Genomic DNA, 18533 nt, shown 5'->3' on the forward strand with positions numbered 1-18533 from the left:
ATCTTTTGTAGTTGTTGTGCCTTGTACTGCAGCTCTCTACAACGCTGGCTCATTCTCTCGAATGGGACCAGGAAAAGCTACTGTAAATTGTTCACAGCAATGCCTGGTATACAATGAAATTGTCTCTCCAGCCCTTTCAATTAGCAGATTGTTGTGAGTATCAGGAATTGGATTTTCATTGATCAACTATTGATGTACTAGGATGACGTCATCAGCATTTGAGTCCCCGGATAGAAACAAGTATTGAAAGTTTGAAACCAGTAGGTAATGTGAATCTACTAAGAACCATAACGACCTTAAAGAGAATCCGTCAGCAGCATTTTAGCACAACAAACTAATTATATGGTCATATAGTTCTTTCAAAGACTAGTCCAGTAATACCTTTACATGGCCAGCCTGTTCCTCCATTACTGAGAAATTACCGTTTGAATTGATATGCAAATGAGGCTGAAGAACTATTTGTAGATCTGAAGCCTCTGTCACTCCAGCTCTATTCTCCGCCCATCGCCTTCTCCTCCTGATTGACTGACAACTAAAGTCACACAGCATAGAGGCTGTCCATCAAACAGGAGGAGATGGCGCTGGGCAGAGAATAGAGCTGGAGTGACAGAGACTTCAGATCTACAAATAGCTCTTCAGCCTCATTTGCATATCAATTCAAACGTTACTTTCTTTGTAATGGAGGAACAAACTGGCCATGTAAAGATATTGCTGGACTTGTCTTTGAAAGAGTTACATTCTCATTTAAAGAGTTTGGGGTGTGATATCTTGTTGACAGATTCCCTTTAAACACATATCCAGAATGTTGAAAATGGGCATTTTAACACGAGGTCCCATTCATGGCTCTAATCTAAGGATTAGTGACACTTCATAGCCATACACAGATGCCAGAAGGGTGGTCCCAATAATTAATTGCCTGCTATAGGGCCTATTATGTTTTTTACTAATACAAAGCCATGCTACCGCTATGAATCATTTCGGCTTACGTTCTAAGCACATAATCCAGAAATCCTTAGCTTCTAAATGGTGTGTGTCTTATCCGTACAAATGGTCAACAAAATGAGAATACATCACTTGTTCTCGCACTTTTCTCATCAGCAACAGTCAGGCATTATATTATTTAGCTATCTTCGCGTTTGGTAGAAAAGCTGATTTAACAGGTATCTTGTTCAAAGTGACCCCTGACAAAGCAACTTTAAGCTCCTTCACATCGTGTCCATGCACGGCTGCTTTTAAATGTCATGCTCTCATAGGTTTAAATGTGCAAAGTAGCGTGCACAGAATCTCCTTAGAAATCTAGACTAATTCACTGGTAAAGTAATCCGGATGGAGGAAGCATGATAGACTTTCCAATTATGAAATTCCATTTATTTTGAAAAATGACATTCTTTTACAATTACATGCTAAGTAAATCATAGCGCTCTTCTACGACCATTTTCCTCAAGTGAATAGTTGGCAACATCTGAAAATGATTTCTAGAAAAGTAAATTTCATTCTAAAGTGTGTTTTAAGGTTTATTTTCTACCAAAAAAAACATATTGAGGCCCATACAACAAAGTGTTTATGTCAGAAAACTAACATAAAACACTTTGAATAGTCGAAAACTTTTTGTGTTTTCACGCGTTTCAAACAGCTTCTCCAAAATGGAGATATAGAGAAGGTGGGGCGGAATGGGAGGTTGCTAGATACACCTATCAAATTCATGGTAAGTGGTGGTTCTTAAGCCAGAAATGTTACTCCAGTCCCTGACTGGAGTGACATTTCTGGTAAGGTGGATGGAGACGCACACCACTGAGCAGATGCACCAAATTCATTAAGTGGCATGCTTATCTTACTTCTGCATACCAGTCTTATGAATCAGGGCCATAGTCTGTATTTTTTGCCTACTGAGTGTGACTAGTTGGACACAGGAATATTAGGGCTATCTGAATGGTTTTCCTTAATTCATTAACCCTTTCCCACAAAATGCACCATAGAAAATTGCATTTCAATGAGAAGACTTAGTATAAATGGATGTTTGCATGTTCCACAATTTTAGCTTTCCAACAACATAAATCCTAAAACAAGAGTGAACATAAACTGCTCACATCATTCTATTGGTCACAATTGGTCAAATGGAGAAAATAAGAAAAGGATCTGACAGGTGCTTACTTGAGGTTTCCATTTCTGAGCTTAGAATCATTCATGCTTTCTGTTATATGAATGATAATTGAGCACTGTTCTGTGATTCTCTGATGCCAGTGTCTCCTATTTAAGATTCTCATCAATTTATCTGTTGTACGTTAGATAAAATCATTATGTGCATCAAATTATGTTTCACATCCAAAAACTAATTTACGTGATCAATGATCAGAAACTTCATTGTGCACATTTAAATGTTTATAGTGAGCTCAATTTATTTCCCCAGTGGCCCTATAAAAAGTGTTCATTTAATTTTGCATGATCTGGAATATGAAAGCTAATATAATAAATGCAGAATTGATGTTTCCTTTCTGACGTTCAAAGTGTACTATGTCTGCAATGTGTTTCTTATTTACATCCGTACAGAGAAGCCCTATACAACTTTTTATAATCACATATCAAAAAAAAAAAATAAGGGCCCTGTGGCAACTGGTTAAATACCATCATATTCATTACGCCCTTTTTGGACGTCACACCCTTTGAATTCTTAAAATACTGCAGAAGACACAAAAAGAAGGCAGGTGCTCTCTGACAATATAACCAAATAAAACTCAAACAGCCACCTCAGTTAGTGGTCACCTATCTTCTCGAGTTAGGCAAAACTCCAGGAACCATATTTTACGTTAAATCAGAGGGTTTTACTAGTTTGCGTCAACCCAAGGGTTCTTTTAGTTTCAAGAGCGGCCAACCAACACTGGCTTCTATATCCTGGTACACAGAACTTTTTAAATTCACTACACAGAGAAATCGACTTTGTTGAATACATAGTAACCTACAATCCTATGTTGGATAAGAGAGTGTTGTGACCCTTTCGCTTTTTCAACTTAAAGGGAAGCTGTCATGTTGAAAATGGCATCTGATCTGCAGGCAGGATCTTAAAGAGCTGGGGGAGCTGATCAGATTGATACACATTTTTGTGGGAAAAGTTTCTGTAAACCCTGGTATTTGTGTGCAGGAGTCCAATGGGCGGTCCTATCAGTGACTGACCGCCCACTGGACTCATATGCATAAAAATACCAGGAATTTCAATGAATAAAATAGTAAGTTATACTGAAACTTTTCCAACAAACCTATAAATTATTCTGCTCAGCTTCCATCGGACAGCATGTACGTGAGAGGTTCCCTGTAACTTCTTTGAACATATTGCTGAGATTGTGGAGCTTAGAGAAATTGTTGAGGATTGGCTTCGCTGTTAGAGTAAACTGAAGTGTCAAATGTAAAATAGTTACAACATACAAAAAAGATTTCCTTACAAAACACCTGCGCACATCCATACATATGCTCAAAAAAGTAGAACAAACTTATTGAGTCAAATAATACAAAGTAAGACGCACAGATAAAAAACACTTAAAAACACACAAGGAAAACCATAATCCCCAATATGGTAAAAGGGGGTGACCAATATAACCCACCCATAAAATACGAGATGAGACCCTCAACTAGAACACCTCTAATACCAAACTGATGTAATACAACAAGGTACAGTAGTGAAGCAGCGGCATCAATTAAGGACAAGAAATGCATCAGTAATAAATACTATATTACTTATAAATTGGTGTATTATCCTTCATTGATGCTACCGCTTCATTACTGTACTATTTTTTTATGACATTAATTTGGAATTAGAGGTGTTCTAGTGTTCCTTTAATCATGTAGGGGGTTATGGTTATGTTTTTGTGTTTCTTTCTTGTTTTTAACGCTTTTGTCTAGCTTTGTATTATTTGACTCAATAAATGTGTTATACCTTTTTGATGGTATGTGTGGGTGTGGATCGTTTTTTGTATGCAAATCTTCTGATGTATAGTGATTGTGGAGGTTCACACAGCCAGTAGTAATGCATGGGGTTAATCTAAGCTGTAGTTTTCCAGCTTTCTTATATGTAATTGGTAGAGTTGGTGCAAATCGATTCCTAGGTTCCGGCCAGTGGCGACGTCTGAAATCTGTCGTCGCTGGACAGGAGCCCTGAGTACCACCTCCTACTTTCCAGCATCTTCGGGTCTTCTTTTGATTAGCTAGTCTGGCACAATGTTACATGTGCATCATGCTGAAATAATGATGTCAGGCCAGCTAGTCAAAAGAAGAGCTACAGATGCAAGGAAGTAGGAGGTGGTTGTCAGGGCTCCCGCCCATGACCATGCATTACTGACATGGCCATTGGACCTGGTTCAGCGAATTGATTTGCACCGACTTTATGGTTGGGTGGTGGATGGGAATGTTTACATAGGAATGTCCATATGTCAGAGATTGCAGAGTTGGTTGATAGCACATATTTTATCATTTTCTCCATTATAAAGATAGATCAATAGTGAATTACAGTAAATTGTCTTCAGTAATATATTTTAATCTGCTGCTTCTTAATTACATCATATCATGAAGTCCTCACATAATCCCAACATCAAAAGACAAAGGAGCCGCAGAGCACTTATACATGGGGAGAAAGCCTGAGCATCTGTTATCATTGGCCATACTTCTTGCAAAAAAAGCAAATCTATTCATGTATAAATGGTGAAGTAGATTAGACGTCATTTTGTGTGCCACTAAATAAAATTCCATAACGCTAAGTTCACACCAGCATATTAAAAGTCATCCATTTTTCTGCCATAAAAAAAAACATATTTTCATCCTTATTGTAGTCAAAGTGTCAACTGTATGTCCTCTGTATGTCGGTTTTTGTCATCTAAATGACATGTTGTTTTACATGCTCAATTAATAAAATAGGAACAGACCTAATAGAGTTTTCTATGTACTGTAATTCTTGCAGTGGATCCATTAAAAAATGGTGCCTAAGGGCTCGCTCAGATCTATCTGATGTTTTATCGGATAGCACTTGGACCAATATTATTTTATGGGGCAGTGCAGATTTTTTTCTACAGACCGAATTGGTGTGTGCAAAAAAATAGCAGAATACTGCGAGTGGCTCCGCAAATCAAATCACGCGCACCCATTCAATTCTATGAGTGCGTATAAATCATCGGACTGCACTCAGATGTCATCCCAGTGCAGTCTGATTTACGCAGGCACAGACAATGGAGAAGATGGAGAAATTAGGTTCTCTGTCTTCTCTGCACCTGTGCTGCGGTTCTCTTATACGAGACAATCGGATCACAGTAAACTGACACTCGACTCAAAGTTTGAGCCAAGTGTCATTTACATAATCGATCCGATTCTCTTTCATGTGAGAATCAAAGTTCGTGTGAGCGAACCCTTAGGCTATGTGCCCACGATGCAGAAATGTTCAGGATTTTTTCCTGAGCGTTTCTGCTTCTCCCTGGCAGAAAAAATGCATGCGGATTGTACATGCGGATTGTACATGCGTTTTTCCTGCCAGGGACAAGCGGATGTGAAGCATTCTTCACTTGCATTTCTGCATGCGGGTTGTCAAGCGCTTTCCAAGCGATTTTAGCATCACTTGGAAAGTGCTTGACAACTTGGTCACACTATATAAATCCATGCAACCGGATTTATATAGTGTGACCTGAGAGAATGTAAAAAAATAAAAAAAATAATGTATACTTACCTTCCGATGGCCCCCGGAGTCTTGATTTCCTCCATCCCGGCTGCCGGCAGCGGTACACTGAAGGACCTTCCGACGTCAGCATCGCGTGACCCGTCACATGACTATGACGTCAGCGCAGGTCCTTCAGTCCATCACAAACTGCCGGCAAGCACAGACAAGGAAACCGGGGGCCGCCAGAAGGTAAATATAATCTTTATTTTTTATTTTATTCTTTTTTTCACAGTTTTCTATGGTACCCGGGTCCGGAGGAGAGTCTCCTCTCCTCTAGACCTGGGTACCATCCGCACATTAGAACGCATGTATTCCGCATGTGCTTATCTAGTGAAGCGGAATCCATGCGTTCTAAAGCAAGTCAATGGCGGCGAAAACGCAGTGCTTCCGCAAAATAATTGGTAGTGCTGCGTTTTTTTCCGCAATGATAATCCGCAGCGGAAATTTCCGCAGCATGTGCACAGCACATGTGGATTATCATTGGGGAACATGGCAGGCCTTCTACTATGCGTTTTTTTAAGCGTTTCTGCAGCGTTTTTGACGCTGCGGAAACGCTTAAAAAACGCATCGTGGGCACACAGCCTTATACTGTATAGTCCAATTCCATGAACTAGCAACCTCAATGCCCTTTTAAAAGGAACCTGTCAGAACGATGTACCTCATAATCCACCACCAGGGCTATTAGAAAGCTTCTTACTGTATCATGCCCATATTGTGTCCCAACAATTTTGCAACAAATTAATATCCCTGTGCGTTATAGGAAAAATATCATGACGAGTTGCGGAAAGATACAAGCAGAATCCGCAGTAATCATGCCCAAATAAGCATCCCTGACGTCCTCGCCCCTATATTGCACCCTGTTTTCGGCTCAGCATTGCAGTGTGAAATCTTCAGGCGTACTCCTGGCTTTATGGGGATGCCCAAGGAGAAGGAAAGTTATGCGCATGAGCAAGATTTCAAACTCAGTGAGAGGAGAGCAGGGACTTGTTGCGGCATTAGCATCACATCTTTGAGCATGATTCCTGCTGATTCCGTCTGTTTCTGGATAAGGTACCCCCCTGACTAGTCAAGGTGCTTTACATATGACGCGCTGCGAAATTAAAGAGGTTGTCTACTGCTATCCCTTAGGATAGTGGCCGCCGCAGGGTACTGCACATCCGCCTCCTATTCAAATCAATAAGAAGCGGATGTGTAATACCCCGCGGCGGCCACTATCAGAAGACAGAGCAGCTCCACAAGTGAGTATTTCCGCCGACGTCGGTTAAAACGGGGTGTTGGACCCCAGCCAATCAGACATTGATGACTTATCCTAAGGATACGCCATCAATGTAAAAGTAGTGGACAACCTCTTTAAGCTACATTTTTTGAAAAGGACTGGGATGCTTTGGTATAATACGGGCATTATTATTGGAATAATAAGGAATTCCTAACAAGACTCTACCAGAAGATGGAAATACAACCTGCTACTATGTCAAATTAAACTTTTATAATATTAAAGAATACCAATAATAAAGACAGGCATAAAAAGGCGAAGACATAAAAAGAATATTTCCATATTCATTGCAGAACACAATCTAAAACGAAAGAAGCAATTATCAGAGAAACATTATACAATAGATGCATCCTAAATAGCATCTGTCTTTGGGATGAGATTTTCTTCAAAACCTAAATACACATGCCAAAAGGCAAAGTAGAAGGTTTTCTGTGACAGTTCCCAGGCATCAGAGTAAGCAAAATCAGCCACAAAGCACCCCTCCCTAAAAACTGCAAATTACTTACAGAAGCCAAAATGGAAGGAACTAAATGAATAGATCCCATGGAAAATAAAATCAATGGTGTACTGATGTACTGATGTAATGTATTAACAACATGTTGCATCCTAACACATCTTCTTCATGTAAGGAAACACTCAACACTTTCCAGTCTACCACAATATGCCTGGATTACTGAAAAAAAAGAAAAAAGGAATATTCCCAACAGGACAAGCCCTTGTCACAATGAAACAATGGCAGCAGGATCAACATAAACCCAGATTCTTTAGCCATTGAAGTTCAGCTGTGTGGCACCCTGCAAGCAAAAAATGTATGGCATGGCACCTACTTATATCAGTAGGAAATCAAGCAATGCATTGCACTCCGAAGATCCAAGTCACCATTGGTATTTTGTAAGTCATTTTTCTTTTTTTTTATATTGAGGATTTTGTTTACTTTTTTTTTTTTGCGCCAAATTCTTCACACTGGTGCACGTTGTTCATGAATTCACTTGTTCCGCTAAAAATGATGCAAAATTTGCTAATACATTCCAGATGGGAATGAAATCACTCTACATTTCTGCAAACATTTTGTTACTATTATTTTAAAAAGTTATGAAATTGATAAATCAGATGAAAACAACTAGAAACCCCAAACTGCACCCACAGTGGCGAACATAAAAAAAAAACAGGCATACACATAAAAACATAAAATAGACATTAAATGGGAACAAATGAAAAATAAGGGGCAAATGAAAAAGAAGCAAAAAACAACAAAAACTGGACAAAAAAATACAAATGCAGTAATGAATTGGGCTCTCAGTATTTTTTACTGTTTCTGACGCGCCCCTGGGCCTGTGCTGAGTAGCGTTGCGCACGCGGGAGCCTACCCGGAGCCGGATCTGATAGGGGTAGTAGTCTCGTGGCGGTGACCCGGTCCGTGCCCAGGGATGCAAACTGTGTGGCTGAGTATTAGCAGTAGATGTAGGACGACTACGCCACCCGTTGAATGCAGCTATGGAGCTGCCGCTGCAGGGCAGACCGCTGAGGCCGGTGGTAGGATAGTGCAGCGTAGATGGTATAACCCCCAACGGGAGGGGTATGGCCTCAGGGCAGCCGACGTGGATGATGGGGGTAGCAGGAACCACTCAGAGACGATGCGGTGTAGTTCAGGGTCTTTACTGGCGACAAAGATAGACCCTCCCGGAGTACTGGCTAGCGGTCGGGGCCTGGTCAGTCCTTGAGCAGATGGGATCTCCCCTGGCCAGGCGGAGTTGTAGGCCTCCCCAACTAATTGTACTCTTCTGGCTACCTTGCTAGAGGCGGGTAAAAGTAGCCCACGTCCCTGAGTGTACCGTGTGGTGCTCACCCGTATGGCCGGTGACTCGGGGCCTTCTAGTGGCTTCCGCTCCACGATGGCGGTGCTGGTCCCACGCGTGTGACCGTGCCTTCGGGTTTCTTGGCCAGAGGACCTGAAATCCCCTGCCGGTCGGTTTCTGCTGCTGGGTAAGGATTAGTCCCCACAGCCTCGGACTCCGGGTCCGGTGATAATTCTTCAATCAGGGCGAGCTCTACAGCTGCCAGCCCCTGATTCCTTGTAGCCCTGCTCCCACTGAGCTCCTGATCTTTCTTTCCTATAGCTGCTCCTCTTCTTAACTCTCCTTCTTAACTCACTAACCCTGCCTCAGCCCCAGTTTTATATAGGGGAAGTTCTTCCCCTCCCAGGACTGGGCAGGAGGTGTGGCATGCATAGGATTCCTGACCAAGAGACCTCCCACCTGCTCTCAGACGTAATATCTCTATCACTGTGGAAACCAGACCCCTGGGGTGCCACATTCCCCCCTAGTGAAATTTAGTACTCCGGGACTAAACATACTTTTGTAAAACATAACAAATTACAAACATAAACAACGCAATAAAGAAAAACATTAGGATGGTCACGGCGTGTCCGCAACCGGGTGCAGTTTTTGAGAAAACAAGGGAGTCCATTTCACCAAAACAGGGAGACGTAACCAGGTAGGGGTCTGTCCTGCCCCGAGTCCTTAACAGTCTTTTAGTCCATCCTGGGTTACGCTCCAACTATATGCAAAAAGGATTCCCGGTAAATCCACCAAAGACTCCTACAAATAACTAGAAACACATAATTATACACAAGCAACAATAAACAGGTAAACATTAATAAAATAGCTTAAACATTTAGATCCTCCACCGTATGGGCAACTGGCCTCTAGTGACCCTAGTGGACCTACGGAGCTGGCTGACTGGTCCTGAGCTACAGGGTATAGGAGCTGTCAAGGGTAAACTGGGCAGCCGTCTACGGACTCTTTGGCTCACTAGGGGTATGGCAGGCTCACTATAAGCAGAGGGTTGATTCTCCTGGTCTGCTTGTGTGGGGTCTTCTGCCTCCTGGACCGGCTGTTCTTCCAGCTCTACCTGTGTCTCCGTAGGCACTTGGGATGCTGGTTGGAGGAACGCGAGGACGGGTACCACAACAGCACCATTGACTTGAGTCCAAGACCGAGGGAAGTCTCCAAGCACAGTACTAATCATATCTTCCTTTTCCTCTACGGGTCGAGGGTCTTCTTGTTCCTCTTCAGGGTTCCGTAGCTGTTCGGGACACTTCTTCAGGTGATCCCGGGATACAATGGCTGTGGTTTCCCCTCCGTCTTTACTGATTGTACAGATCTTTGGGTTGTCGTGGCTTGAGGGCAGTACGGTGTACGGGTCCTTCTCCCACTGGTCGTCCAACTTGTGGAGCCGTCTTTTCCTCTTCAAGACCTGCTCTCCGGGCACCAGGGGAACAGCGGGAGCATACTGGTTGTAGGTTTTCTCTTGTCTTTCCCTAGCTTGACAGAGACTTCGCTCCACACTCTCCTGTACTTTCCGGTACTGCTGCTGCCTCTCTGTGTCCCAGTCTGCTTCTGGTGAAGTGTCCTCGGGTGTCAGGACTCCCATTTCCAGATCAACAGGAAGCTTACCAGGTCTTGCCCTCATTAGGTAAGCCGGGGTACAGTTGGTGGAACCTACAGGGATGTGGTTGTATAGGTCCACCAGGTCGGGCAGCTTTTCAGGCCACAAACTATGTTCTTCCAGGGGCAATGTTTTCAGAAGATCTATCACCACCTGGTTCATTTTCTCACAAAGTCCATTAGTTTGCGGGTGATAGGGTGTTGTTCTAATCTTCCGGCAGCCATACAGGGTGCAGAACTCCTGGAAGACTTCCGCTTCAAAGGCAGGCCCCTGGTCCGTCAGCACCTGCTCCGGGTATCCGTGCGGACGGCAGAAGTGCTGCTGGAAGGCTCTAGCTGCTGTTTGAGCCGTTAAATCCTTGACGGGGACGACAACCAAGAACCGGGAGTAGTGATCCACGATGGTTAACGCGTAGACGTAGCCACTTCTGCTTGGGGTCAGTTTTACATGATCCAAGGCTACCAGTTCCAACGGCTGTCTGGTGATGATGGACTGCAGGGGAGTCTTCTGGCTGGCACGGTCCCTCCTTCTTAGGTTGCATGGGCCACAGTCTCTGCACCACCTCTCGATGGTTCCTCTCATGCCTACCCAATGGAACCGCCCGCGCAGCAGGAACTCCAGCTTCTTCCATCCGAAGTGCCCAGCTCCGTCGTGGTATGCCTCCATCACCATAGCTGGGTCTCTTCATGGCACCACTACTTGCCAGATTAGTTCATGCGTCCGGGAGTTAACCATTCTGCGGCACAACTTCCCCTTGTAAAGGAACAGTTGACTCTTCTCAGCCCACAGTTGCTTGGCTTCCTCCGGAGCGTCTGGGTCAAGGCGTGCATCTGGCCGAGTCAGCATCTCCTTTACCAGTCGGACGGCAGGGTCACTGTCTTGCGTCTCCGCCCAGTTGTAATGAGGCAATGGGTTGAGCGTAGCGGATTGCTTACTCCTTACACGGTGGGAATACTGGATAGTCCCATGACGGTGGAACGCGGGGAGTTCAACTTCTTCCAGTTCCTCTGAATCTTCCCCTACGTCCGGTAGGTTCGGCATCCTGGACAGGGCGTCCGCGTTGGTATTGGAGCGTCCTGCCCGGTATTTGATTGTAAACTCATAGTTGGACAAGCGGGCCATCCATCTCTGCTCTAGGGCACCGAGTCTTGCAGTGTCCAGGTGTGTCAACGGGTTGTTATCCGTGTACACGGTGAACCGGGAAGCAGCGAGGTAGTGCTTAAAGCGTTCGGTGACTGCCCACACCACTGCCAGGAACTCTAGCTTAAATGAGCTGTAATTCTCAGGGTTTCTTTCGGTGGGTCGCAGTTTTCGGCTGGCGTAAGCAATTACCCGTTCCTTCCCCTGCTGGATCTGGGACAGTACGGCTCCTAGCCCGATGTTACTGGCGTCGGTGTAGAGGATAAAGGGCTGGCTATAATCAGGGTACGCCAGGATTTCATCCCCCGTGAGGGCCATCTTCAGCTGGCGGAAGGACTCTTTTTCCAGCTTCTCCCATCTGAAGGGTGGCTTCTGGTTCTTGGCCTTCCTGGACTGGCCTATCAGGAGGTCCTGCATAGGAGCTGCCTTTTTGGTGAAACCGGGAATGAACCTTCGGTAGTAGCCTACCAACCCGAGGAACTGCCTCACTTCCTTTACGCTGGAGGGGCTTGGCCATTCCTTAATTGCGGTGATCTTATCAGGGTCGGGAGCCACTCCGTCAGCACTCACCACGTGTCCCAGGTACTGCACCTTTGGCTTCAGGAGGTGACACTTGGAGGGTTTCACCTTTAGGCCGTAACTTGCCAGAGCTTCGAACACTTCCGCCAGGTGTTTCAGGTGGTCTTCGTAGGTCTTGGAATAGACGATGACATCGTCCAGGTATAACAGGACCGTCTCAAAGTTTCGGTGTCCCAGACAGCATTCCATCAATCGCTGGAAGGTTCCTGGTGCGTTGCAGAGTCCGAACGGCATGCAGGTAAACTCGCTAAGTCCCATCGGGTTGGTGAATGCGGTCTTCTCCCGGTCCGCCTCTGCTACAGGAACCTGCCAGTACCCGCTAGTGAGATCCAAGGTGGAGAAGAAGTTAGCAGATTTTAAAGCAGCCAAAGACTCCTCTATTCTTGGTAAGGGGTACGCATCTTTGTGTGTGATACGGTTAATTTTCCGGTAATCTACACACATTCTCATGGTGTTGTCTTTCTTTTTGACCAAGATTAGTGGAGCTGCCCAGGGGCTACAGCTATCCCTGATTACCCCAGCCTCCTTCATGTCTCTAAGCATCCCCTTGGCGTGTTGGTAGTGTGCAGGGGGTACGGGTCGATACCTCTCTTTTATGGGAGGATGGTCTCCCGTGGGGATGTGGTGTTCTACCCCCTTGACTCGCCCGAAGTCTAACGGGTGTTTACTAAACACTCTCTCGTACTCTCGAACCACCCGGTAGACTCCCTGTTTCTGGTGGGAGGGAGTGGAGTCCGTACCCAAATGTAGTTGCTGACACCAATCCTCCATTATTTTCGTAGAGCCGTTACCTTCCTCCGGGTGAGATGGAGGCAAGGGTTCCACAGACTGTATAGAATTTTGGTTGATAGTATATAATTTGGCTAGCGTAGCATACCGGGGCAGGTATACTTCCCTTTTCCCGATATTTATTATACGAACGGGCACCCTCCCATGGCGTACATCAACTACCCCCCGTGCTGTCAAAATGGTGGGCCTACTGTCTGAGTAGACTGGTTCTACCATGGCCTGGTAATCTCTACCTCTCAGACCAATAGCTGCCCGGCACCAAATCATCATTTCACTTTTCGGGGGTATGACAATAGGGAAAGGGTCACACATTCTTACGCTACCAATCTCACCGCCGGAGAGTTCCACTTGTTGCCGTCGCATCAGTGCCCGGATCTCTTTCTGGAGCACTCGCTGCTGGCCGGAGCTGGCGTTCTTGGCAACCTGCTGTAAAATGAAAATCACCTCTGCAAGACAATTTTCAATCACATTAGTTCCTAGAGTTATCTTTGGGTGACTCTCGCGCTTGTCAATGTCTACAATGATCAGTCCCTGTACTGCCAGTTTGACTCTACCGATTTTAATGGTCATTTCTTTAAATCCGATCTGCGGCACGGGTTGACCATTGCTGGCAATAATACTCAAGTCGTCGTCTGGATAGCGGGTTATATCCGAGTCATTCCAGTACTGCTTGAAGAGCACGTACGGGATGGTGGTGACCTGTGACCCGGTGTCCAGTAGGGCACTCATAGGGATGCCATCCAGTACCACAGGCAAGACTGGACGTCCTCCCACATATTTGTCGCGCCAGCTCGATGGGCCTGGTGATCTTTTTCCTGGGGGTTGGCCCTCTACCCCAGGTTGTGCCAGTTTAAAGGACAGTACCTTGCCATATGTCCGGGTTGATTGCAGCGGCGGCAGATGGGTTGTCCGTCCTCGTTGTATCGGTCGCTGGGTCTTCCTCTGGCCGGTGGGGTCCTCCTTGGTCGACGCCACGGGATGTCCTCCGGTCCGGATGCCAGCTGGATCTTCCCTGGAGTGGAAACCTGTAAAGACTGCACAGTTCGGGTTAGCGCAGCAACGCTTTTAGCTAGCTCTTGGACCTGATGGTGCAGGTCCGGAGCCGGATCATTGTTCAAAGCCTGCGCGTCAGCTCCCACAGGCCCTGTCGACAAGGGCGCCGCCTCCTGGTGGTAAGCGGTAGTAGGGCGCCTGTGGGTCACAACGCCACCCGGTGCCGGTTCTCGGAGCACCCGGATGGCTCTGTCCTTGAACTGTGCAAAGTCCAGATGAGGATCCTGTAAGGCTATGGCCCGCAACTGGGTTCGGTGGACATTGCAATATAGTCCCTCTATAAATTGCTCGGTCAACAGCCTGTCCTCGTTTCCCACGCTGTCAGGGTCGGTCTGCTTAATGGCTCTCAGGGCCTCTTGTAGGTTTAGCGCATAGTCCCTTATACTCTCATGTGCTCGCTGCTTGCACCCATAGAATTTAAGCTTAATCTCGGCTGAGGTGCGGGTATCAAAGGTGTCCCTCAGCCGGGTTAGTATCCCCGCGACAGTCCTCCTCCCAGGTGGCCAGGACTTTACCTCCCTTTGGGCCGCCCCGGTTAGTTGGGCCACCAGGATGCCCACTTTTTGCTCCTCTGTGAGGGGGTACACCTGGAAGAGGCTATCCAGCTTTTCTTTAAAGCCATTCAGGGTATGTGACTCCCCTGAGTACTGGGGTAGCCAGGCTGCTCCCGGGATATAGGGCATGGTGAAAGGCATGACTGCAGCAGCGCTGGCGCTGGCGGGGGTTGAGGCAGTGAAGCTCTCCTCCGTTTCCGACATCTTTCTCCCCCCTAGTGGACCGTGGCCTACCTTGCGATGATCCTCTTCCGTAGGCCGCGGCTCCGCAGTGGATCATCAGGGTTGAGGACCTTCCGTCGCGCTCCTGTGACGTCGGCGTCTGCTGGGCTCCTTCCAGGACCTTACGCAACGTCCGGACGTGAGGCGGGGCTTCAGTTCTCGCGCGCTTTCGGAGTCCACGCCCCTCTTCTTCCCGCGCGGCGTCTTCAAGATGGCGTCCAACGGCGGGAAAACTCCACGGAAGGCGGGAAGAAGGCTGAAAATGGCGCTGGATGGCGGGAATCTTTGCGGATGGCGGGAAGAAGGCTGAAGATGGTGCCGGATGGCGGGAATCTTCACGGATGGCGGGAATCTTCACCACTGGTAAGTTTGAACAGTCTTTTTCAGGCACGCAGTACCCGGTGGTTGCGGGCACGAAATCCTGCCGACTACGCCAAAAGTTGACGCGCCCCTGGGCCTGTGCTGAGTAGCGTTGCGCACGCGGGAGCCTACCCGGAGCCGGATCTGATAGGGGTAGTAGTCTCGTGGCGGTGACCCGGTCCGTGCCCAGGGAGTCAAACTGTGTGGCTGAGTATTAGCAGTAGATGTAGGACGACTACGTCACCCGTTGAATGCAGCTATGGAGCTGCCGCTGCAGGGCAGACCGCTGAGGCCGGTGGTAGGATAGTGCAGCGTAGATGGTATAACCCCCAACGGGAGGGGTATGGCCTCAGGGCAGCCGACGTGGATGATGGGGGTAGCAGGAACCACTCAGAGACGATGCGGTGTAGTTCAGGGTCTTTACTGGCGACAAAGATAGACCCTCCCGGAGTACTGGCTAGCGGTCGGGGCCTGGTCAGTCCTTGAGCAGATGGGATCTCCCCTGGCCAGGCGGAGTTGTAGGCCTCACCAACTAATTGTACTCTTCTGGCTACCTTGCTAGAGGCGGGTAAAAGTAGCCCACGTCCCTGAGTGTACCGTGTGGTGCTCACCCGTATGGCCGGTGACTCAGGGCCTTCTAGTGGCTTCCGCTCCACGATGGCGGTGCTGGTCCCACGCGTGTGACCGTGCCTTCGGGTTTCTTGGCCAGAGGACCTGAAATCCCGTGCCGGTCGGTTTCTGCTGCTGGGTAAGGATTAGTCCCCACAGCCTCGGACTCCGGGTCCGGTGATAATTCTTCAATCAGGGCGAGCTCTACAGCTGCCAGCCCCTGATTCCTTGTAGCCCTGCTCCCACTGAGCTCCTGATCTTTCTTTCCTATAGCTGCTCCTCTTCTTAACTCTCCTTCTTAACTCACTAACCCTGCCTCAGCCCCAGTTTTATATAGGGGAAGTTCTTCCCCTCCCAGGACTGGGCAGGAGGTGTGGCATGCATAGGATTCCTGACCAAGAGACCTCCCACCTGCTCTCAGACGTAATATCTCTATCACTGTGGAAACCAGACCCCTGGGGTGCCACATTTCTCTCTATTTTGGCACATAGCGGATGGTCCCAAGTTGAGAGTTTATTTTACCTCCATGTAGATTATAGAGTATATCTAATGGTGTTCAGCTGGGAAAACCCATTTATGTATTCAAAGTTGTCAATAAAATTTGGGCACAATATAAACAGGATGCACTTGGCTTTATTTTTGAATATTGTTTAATAAGACCTATACTGCTGCATGCATACTGGGCCTGAAAATAGTTTTTGTTGTGTAGGCCATGCAGAATGCAAAAATAAAAATGATAGAAGTTTCCCATGTTGAGTTGTTGATGGTTAAAGTGGATCTGTCACCAGATTTCACAATTTATTTATTTATTATGCTTACTTGCAATGCAAACTGAATATAAAATTAAAAAATTATCTTAAACCTGATGGGGCCAGTGTACTTACATTGCAAAAAAAAAGTGTGGCCTAAGTTCACAAGACCCTATTGAAAAGAGATTTTTCACCTGTATGCCATCTGTACGGGATCAATTTTTATACATCAGCAATGAATAACATTTAATAGGCTAAATACACTGCATTTCTTAACATAGGAAACTGTATCTGTAAAAATCGGATGCTGTACAGTTAATCCATATAGGATCCGATTTTTTTTTTGTGCACCCATAGACCTGAATAGGCGAGTCTCATTTGAAATATAGTGGAGAATAGTGCAGGCTGAGATTTTTGCCATGCGGACATTTGTGCTTTTAAATGGCATATTTTGGTTGACGTTGACAGAGACTGAATTCGTGATCTTTAAAAAGTAATTGATCTCTTCATTCTCCAGCAAGTCTGCATAGATCACATAGGAATAGTGATATATTTATTTATTCATTTTACTCCCTTATATAGCGCCATTAATTCCACAGCGCTTTACACACATTATCATCAATCTCCCTATTGGGGCTCATAATCTTGATTCCCTATCAGTATGTCTTTGGAGAGTGGGAGGAAAGCGGAGAACCTGGAGGAAACCCACACAAACACAGGGAGAACATACAAACTCCTTGCAGATGTTGTCCTTGGTGGGATTTTAACTCAGGACCCCAGCGCTACAATGCTGCAGTGCTAACCACTGAGCCACCGTGCTAACCACTGAGCCACCGTGCTAACCACTGAGCCACCGTGCTAACCACTGAGCCACCATGCTGCTCTCTAAATGCCCTACTTTGCAGTAAGTTTCAAACTGCAGAACACAACTATCGGCTCAACATAATTCCTTTCCAGAAGTGAAGACTTTTTCATTAAAAAAATGAAAAATAAGAATCTAAATGGAGTTTTGTGATGTAACAAAACTGATTAGTGAATTTTCAGAATTACCCAGAGAAAAAAGTATAGATTTTTGCACAGTGTATTACCGACCAGTCATCTGACATTATTCGAACTACAAAACTAAATAGACCTAATGTCTTTTACACCTGTTTCCACACAGTGGGTGTCTCTAATTCACTTTCCATGCCTTTCTCAAGACGCATCATGTTTTTGCCAAAAAAACAGTGTTTCCACAGCTTACTGGGCAGGAGTGGGCTGTAACTGGAGCACTGTGCTCCTGTGACGAAATCTCCAGCTGTCGTCCAGCAGGTGTAAACACAACACAAAGTCACGTCAGTGCAGCTTCTAGCTGCAGTATCGCTATCAATGCACTACAGAAACACAAGTCACAAATGGTCCGAAATATGCTGAAAATGAGTAAAAACATGCATTATACTGGTTCACATATTAGTAACCCATTTGTGGTGGAGTTTTACTTAACCAGTTCTTGACCGCATTTACGGCTATTCCTGACCGGGACATATTCAGGTTTTATCATACATGCACTTTAATGGCTCTATAATTTTTCAAATATTCAAATAATTGTAGGTCTTTTTCACGACACATGGAGCATGCTATTTTTATATTACTTTTCCTTTTTTTTTGCTGATATTGGGGAAAAAAAAAAATATATAGGAAATACGAGTCTATTTTTCACATTTTTATTTCTTTCACTTTTATTTACAACCACAAAGGACCACTTAAAGGGGTTGTCCACTACTTTATATGATCCCCCAATGTATTTCCCCAGGGCCCATAAGTGTTTCTCTAAATACCTTGTGGTGCCTTTTCTGCCTGTGAGCAGCGCTATCGGTGGCAACTCACAGGCATCACGTGACCCCCGGCTGCAGCTGGCTCCGACATCCGCTGATGTCACGACAAGACCAGGCTGCAGCCGAGGGTCCCTCTTCCGCGTTCCACCGATGGCTGCTGGGTTGTGAGCGGGGTTATTCCCCCGCGTCACACCCGGCATCCACCTCGCGCTCTCCCTCTCCTCATTCATCGGGAAAGCACGCGGTGAATGATGG

At 46.1% G+C, this 18533-nt stretch overlaps 1 protein-coding gene across 4 annotated transcripts in view; it reads right to left on the bottom strand.

Moving 5' to 3' along the window:
• The window catches only part of MEGF10 (multiple EGF like domains 10), a 132630-nt gene that overhangs the window by 110538 nt on the left and 3559 nt on the right, over positions 1–18533 (bottom strand). The gene's annotated exons all lie outside the window — the stretch shown is intronic.

This window comes from Phyllobates terribilis, unplaced genomic scaffold (genome assembly GCF_046119375.1).
Source record: "Phyllobates terribilis strain yellow unplaced genomic scaffold, ASM4611937v1 Scaffold_1__5_contigs__length_1240528914, whole genome shotgun sequence".
NCBI lineage: Eukaryota > Metazoa > Chordata > Amphibia > Anura > Dendrobatidae > Phyllobates > Phyllobates terribilis.